This window comes from Oncorhynchus gorbuscha, linkage group LG08 (genome assembly GCF_021184085.1).
Source record: "Oncorhynchus gorbuscha isolate QuinsamMale2020 ecotype Even-year linkage group LG08, OgorEven_v1.0, whole genome shotgun sequence".
Lineage (NCBI taxonomy): Eukaryota > Metazoa > Chordata > Actinopteri > Salmoniformes > Salmonidae > Oncorhynchus > Oncorhynchus gorbuscha.
In genome coordinates, this window is record NC_060180.1 from 51049133 (window position 1) to 51056526 (window position 7394).

The 7394-nt window shown below is 50.2% G+C and overlaps 1 pseudogene; it reads left to right on the forward strand.

Annotated features, from left to right (window-relative positions):
* Positions 1-301: 301 nt before the first annotated feature.
* On the forward strand, positions 302-7249 carry LOC124040912 (annotated as a pseudogene).
* Positions 7250-7394: the final 145 nt, after the last annotated feature.

Below are 7394 nucleotides of genomic sequence, written 5' to 3' on the forward strand. Positions count from 1 at the left end.
TGTAAGTAGCCTATTATAAACTCATTGATTGCAAAATGGCATAGTGCATCCCTCTACTGTATATCCTTAGCATAGTGTTCGCTCTGCTGCCTGGCACAGTGTGTTATGGGAAGCCACTGACTCCATTCCCTAGAGTTTTAAACGTTGTGCCCAGCAGCAAGTTCCCTTCACTGGAAGGGTTCAGTGGATTCCCCGGCACACAGACAGATGGAGAATAACTACACTGGGATAATCATTTCATGTATGAATTCATTATTATTTTACCAGGAGTTGCCTGTCAGCGTGTAACCAGCATCCCAACATGGTGGCGTTCAAAGGAATCTGGACTAAGGACTTCTGGAGAGCTGTGTCAGCCGAGTACCTAGCTTCCCTGATCTTCGTCCTCCTCAGCCTGGGCTCCACCATCAACTGGGCATCCGAGTCAGACAACCCTCCCCCTGCAGACCTGGTCCTCATCTCGCTGTGCTCTGGCCTGGCCATCGCCACCGTGGTGCAAAGCTTCGGACACGTCAGTGGCAGTCACGTCAACCCGGCGGTCAGAGTGGCCATGGTGGTGACCAGGAAGCTGAGCCTGGCCAAGGGTGTTTTCTACCTGGCTACCCAGTGCCTGGGGGCGATCACTGGGGCAGGGCTCCTCTACCTGGTGACACCAGTGTCTGTCAGAGGGGGCCTTGGAGTGACTCTGGTAAGACATAGTTTAGCCTTAAAATCAGAGAATCTAGCTAGCAACAGTCAGGGTTGACACCTATGGACTAGTTTGGGACTATTCCATCAGGCAAGCTCAATCAAGCACAGCTAAAGTATTTGAGAATATTGTAAATACTAGTTGAACCCAGGTCTGGTATGGATTGATGCCATAAAGTGTTGTTCATTCATAGACGAAGACGCACCGACTGTGGCTAACTGTTACTCTCGTTTCCCAGGTGAACCCTAACCTCAACATGGGCCACGCCCTGTTGGTGGAGCTCCTGATCACCTTCGAGCTGGTCTTCACTGTGTTCGCCACCTGCGACCCCAAATGCTCTGACCTTAACGGCTCGGCCGGCCTCGCCATTGGAGTCGCTGTAGCCGTCGGCCATCTGTTCGCAATGAGTGGGATTCTATCTCTAACTTGAGTTAGGTCAATTAGGGGCCAGGCCACAGGTTGTCGTGGTTAGAGCTCTAGGATTATAGCGAACCTGACGGCCTCAAGAGTCAGACATTACAGTATATTTAATTCAATACCAACTATGGAAGAAAATGTAAACAGGGCATTGATGTAGATTGGTGATGTAGTTTGTTCTTTAAATCATCATAATGGTAGAATAGTACAATATAGTGCATTAGTTCACAGTTAGTTCATATCTCACGTGTGCATTCTCCTCCATGCCAACCAATCATCAGGGACCTACCTAAACCCCATTAATTGTCCTGCAAACGACATGCTACCTGCCTCTAGTCATTGCAAAGCTTGACTTCAATATGCTGCCTACATGCCACTAGATGCCAGTCAATGCTAACTAGTACCATGTACTGTATATCTATGGAATACCAGCATACATTTCCCCATGATGATATATACTTTCATTGTATCATTATCATGTATTCAAGTGGAACAATCCACTACTGTAGGTGTTGTGTCAGCTCTGGCTAGGTCTTGCTCCATGTCTCTCGCTCTCCCTCTCTCCACAGTGCTCGCATGTTAAAACCTCTATGCCATGTTTTGTGTTCTAGATCCCATACACAGGAGCCAGTATGAACCCCGCTCGCTCCTTTGGGCCTGCAGTCGCCACCATGAATTTTGAAAACCACTGGGTAAGATAGAAACTGTTGCCGCCTTCTCGCCCTCAAAGGGCTATACTCCTACACAGTTGTCGGTGAAGGGGGAATATCTAAGCCAGGTAGTCCATATCTAAGACATTTGTGCTAAGACATTGGTGGCTGTTTGCCAATATAAGGGACACATCTGTTTCATGTGTTGAAACCATATCTCAAATAGTTAAAACTGACCTGCCATGTTGTGAAGCATTGTTGATCATACACGGAGTGTACCAAACACTATGACAGACTGACCAGGTGAATCCATATGAAAGCTATGATCCCTTATTGATGTCACATGTTGAATCCACTTTTTTTAAAATCAGTGTAGATGAAGGGGAGGAGACAGGTGAAAGAAGGACTTTTTTTGTATGTGTGCCATTCAGAGGGGAATGGGCAAGACAAAATATTTAAGTGCCTTTGAAGTAAGACACTCTCTCTCTCCAGTCAGTCAGCTACATAGCTAGCAACATATCCGTCTTTGTATCAAAGATAACTGTGTAGTCTAGAGCGATTTTCTAGGTTAGCTAGCCAGCTATTGTCGTTCTTTTAACGCAACGTAACGTAAACAACACTACTAGCTAGCCAGCTAGCCCCCGAATAGCAGCACTGCAGAAACTATTACACTCAACGGAACGACTTGATTAGTGTAGTGTCAACAACGCACCCACTGCCAGCTAGCCTACTTCAGCAGTACTGTATAATTTTAATCATTTTAGTCAATAAGATTCTTGCTACGTAGCTTAACTTTCTGAACATTCGAGACGTGTAGTCCACTTGTCATTCCAATCTCCTTTGCATTAGCGTAGCCTCTTCTGTAGCCTGTCAACTATGTGTCTGTTTATCCCTGTTCTCTCCTCTCTGCACAGACCATACAAACGCTCCACACCGCGTGGCCGCGGCCACCCTAATCTGGTGGTCCCAGCGCGCACGACCCACGTGGAGTTCCAGGTCTCCGGTAGCCTCTGGAACTGCCAATCTGCGGTCAACAAGGCAGAGTTCATCTCAGCCTATGCCTCCCTCCAGTCCCTCGACTTCTTGGCACTGACGGAAACATGGATCACCACAGACAACACTGCTACTCCTACTGCTCTCTCTTCGTCCGCCCACGTGTTCTCGCACACCCCGAGAGCTTCTGGTCAGCGGGGTGGTGGCACCGGGATCCTCATCTCTCCCAAGTGGTCATTCTCTCTTTCTCCCCTTACCCATCTGTCTATCGCCTCCTTTGAATTCCATGCTGTCACAGTTACCAGCCCTTTCAAGCTTAACATCCTTATCATTTATCGCCCTCCAGGTTCCCTCGGAGAGTTCATCAATGAGCTTGATGCCTTGATAAGCTCCTTTCCTGAGGACGGCTCACCTCTCACAGTTCTGGGCGACTTTAACCTCCCCACGTCTACCTTTGACTCATTCCTCTCTGCCTCCTTCTTTCCACTCCTCTCCTCTTTTGACCTCACCCTCTCACCTTCCCCCCCTACTCACATGGCAGGCAATACGCTCGACCTCATCTTTACTAGATGCTGTTCTTCCACTAACCTCATTGCAACTCCCCTCCAAGTCTCCGACCACTACCTTGTATCCTTTTCCCTCTCGCTCTCATCCAACACCTCCCACACTGCCCCTACTCGGATGGTATCGCGCCGTCCCAAACTTCGCTCTCTCTCCCCCGCTACTCTCTCCTCTTCCATCCTATCATCTCTTCCCTCCGCTCAAACCTTCTCCAACCTATCTCCTGATTCTGCCTCCTCAACCCTCCTCTCCTCCCTCTCTGCATCCTTTGACTCTCTATGTCCCCTATCCTCCAGGTCGGCTCGGTCCTCCCCTCCCGCTCCGTGGCTCGATGACTCATTGCGAGCTCACAGAACAGGGCTCCGGGCAGCCGAGCGGAAATGGAGGAAAACTCGCCTCCCTGCGGACCTGGGATCCTTTCACTCCCTCCTCTCTACATTTTCCTCCTCTGTCTCTGCTGCTAAAGACACTTTCTACCACGCTAAATTCCAAGCATCTGCCTCTAACCCTAGGAAGCTCTTTGCCACCTTCTCCTCCCTCCTGAATCCTCCTCCCCCTCCCCCCCCTCCTCCCTCTCTGCAGATGACTTCGTCAACCATTTTGAAAAGAAGGTTGACGACATCCGATCCTCGTTTGCTAAGTCAAACGACACCGCTGGTTCTGCTCACACTGCCCTACCCTGTGCTCTGACCTCTTTCTCCCCTCTCTCTCCAGATGAAATCTCGCGTCTTGTGACGGCCGGCCGCCCAACAACCTGCCCGCTTGACCCTATCCCCTCCTCTCTTCTCCAGACCATTTCCGGAGACCTTCTCCCTTACCTCACCTCGCTCATCAACTCATCCCTGACTGCTGGCTACGTCCCTTCCGTCTTCAAGAGAGCGAGAGTTGCACCCCTTCTGAAAAAACCTACACTCGATCCCTCCGATGTCAACAATTACAGACCAGTATCCCTCCTTTCTTTTCTCTCCAAAACTCTTGAACGTGCCGTCCTTGGCCAGCTCTCCCGCTATCTCTCTCTGAATGACCTTCTTGATCCAAATCAGTCAGGTTTCAAGACTAGTCATTCAACTGAGACTGCTCTCCTCTGTATCACGGAGGTGCTCCGCACTGCTAAAGCTAACTCTCTCTCCTCTGCTCTCATTCTTCTAGATCTATCGGCTGCCTTCGATACTGTGAACCATCAGATCCTCCTCTCCACCCTCTCCGAGTTGGGCATCTCCGGCGCGGCCCATGCTTGGATTGCGTCCTACCTGACAGGTCGCTCCTACCAGGTGGCGTGGCGAGAATCTGTCTCCTCACCACGCGCTCTCACCACTGGTGTCCCCCAGGGCTCTGTTCTAGGCCCTCTCCTATTCTCGCTATACACCAAGACACTTGGCTCTGTCATAACCTCACATGGTCTCTCCTATCATTGCTATGCAGACGACACACAACTAATCTTCTCCTTTCCCCCTTCTGATGACCAGGTGGCGAATCGCATCTCTGCATGTCTGGCAGACATATCAGTGTGGATGACGGATCACCACCTCAAGCTGAACCTCGGCAAGATGGAGCTGCTCTTCCTCCCGGGGAAGGACTGCCAGTTCCATGATCTCGCCATCACGGTTGACAACTCCATTGTGTCCTCCTCCCAGAGCGCTAAGAACCTTGGCGTGATCCTGGACAACACCCTGTCGTTCTCAACCAACATCAAGGCGGTGGCCCGTTCCTGTAGGTTCATGCTCTACAACATCCGCAGAGTACGACCCTGCCTCACACAGGAAGCTGCGCAGGTCCTAATCCAGGCACTTGTCATCTCCCGTCTGGATTACTGCAACTCGCTGTTGGCTGGGCTCCCTGCCTGTGCCATTAAACCCCTTCAACTCATCCAGAACGCCGCAGCCCGTCTGGTGTTCAACCTTCCCAAGTTCTCACACGTCACCCCGCTCCTCCGTTCTCTCCACTGGCTTCCAGTTGAAGCTCGCATCCGCTACAAGACCATGGTGCTTGCCTACGGAGCTGTGAGGGGAACGGCACCTCAGTACCTCCAGGCTCTGATCAGGCCCTACACCCAAACAAGGGCACTGCGTTCATCCACCTCTGGCCTGCTCGCCTCCCTACCACTGAGGAAGTACAGCTCCCGCTCAGCCCAGTCAAAACTGTTCGCTGCTCTGGCCCCCCCAATGGTGGAACAAACTCCCTCACGACGCCAGGACAGCGGAGTCAATCACCACCTTCCGGAGACACCTGAAACCCCACCACTTTAAGGAATACCTAGGATAGGATAAGTAATCCCTCTCACCCCCCCCCCTTTAAGATTTAGATGCACTATTGTAAAGTGACTGTTCCACTGGATGTCATAAGGTGAATGCACCAATTTGTAAGTCGCTCTGGATAAGAGCGTCTGCTAAATGACTTAAATGTAAATGTAAATGTAAGGGGGTTCGGTTTCCCATGTGTATCAAGAATGGTTCTCCAGCCAACTTGACACAAGTGTGGGAAGCATTGGAGTCAACATGGGCCAGCATCCCTGTGGAACTCTTCTGACACCTTATAGTCCATGCCCCGGTGAATTGAGGCTCTTCTGAGGACAAAAGAGAGTGCAACTCAATATTAGGAAGATGTTCCTTATGTTTTGGACACTCAGTGTATATCATTCATTAAAAACAGTTGAAAGGTAAACTCTTTGCTTAAAATATAGGGTCAGATATGTGTTTAGATGTGATTTTGTGATAAGTGTTCAGGTTGTCTCTGTTCTCCAGCAGCAAGGGGGGCTAAAGTAGTATGGGGGGCACTGGAGGGGGCTACAGCTACAGGACTAAGGACATTTTGAAACACAGTAAGGTCACATTGCAATGATGGCATATCACCATGCCAGAGCAGCTGAAGGATGCTATCTAGTGCCGTTCAACGACAACAGTGGACGGGAGTTCTACAAAGGTTAAACTGGAAAGGAAATACTCACCTAAAGCATGACTAATTACTAGTTTATATATAACCCTCGCTACGAGGTAGATGCATGCCTTGTAGCTTGCTAATGCAGAACAAAAGGAACAGCACAGACCAGTCATAGACAGGTGTTATGGACTATACAAAGCATGTGCTGCTTTAATTCTGTATCCAGGGCATTCTCACGGAGCTGTTCATACTGACTCAGCAAGGCACAGTGGAACTGCTTGGTGTGTGTGTGTGTGTGTGTGTGTGTGTGTGTGTGTGTGTGTGTGTGTGTGTGTGTGTGTGTGTGTGTGTGTGTGTGTGTGTGTGTGTGTGTGTGTGTGTGTGTGTGTGTGTGTGTGTGTGTGTGTGTGTGTGTGTGTGTGTGTGTGTGTGTGTGTGTGTGTGTGTGTGTGTGTGTGTGTGTGTGTGTGTGTGTGTGTGTGTGTGTGCGTAGGGGAGGAGTGTCTGGGTCTTGGATATTAGGATAGGTCTTCTCACTGAGAGTGGCATCATTATCTGACGGGTGTTTGCTGTCTTTTGAGAACAACATGGTTGACTTGGCAGAACCCAAAAAAGGTACCTGGCTCCACTGAGGATGCCCATAAACAACGACTGTTGCACCCTTACAGACATGACAAGATATCTCGTCTAATAATGCATGGCAGCTCTGTCAGAATGGGGTAGCCTCCGCTGTGGTAATGGGTTCATATTTGTCTGAACTGGGTTTGACTTTTATCTGTATTGCAGGTGTACTGGGTTGGTCCAATCCTGGGTGGCATCATGGTTGGCTGCCCTCTGTGAATATCTGTTCTGCCCGGACCCTGAGCTGAAGAGGATGCTCCGGGACGTCTTCCAGAAGGATCCAGCATCGAGGAATTACAGGGAGGTGGAGGGCAACGGCGTGTACCAGGAGGAACCAGATGACCTGATCACCAAGCCACCGTCCATCCACCACATCGACCTGGAGAAGGGGGAAAAGAAGGATATTTTCCAGGACTTGACAGGCGAGGTGCTGTCATCCGTATGACTACCACGGGCACGGAAGAGGGAGACCAACCTGTAGAGCAGGGGGAGATCCAGAGACACATTCAGTCAGGGTCCTCCCCCACTACAGGCCCCTACTCCAAGCCCCCTTGCCTTAACCCACACAACTCACTTCTCTGGCAGAGTAT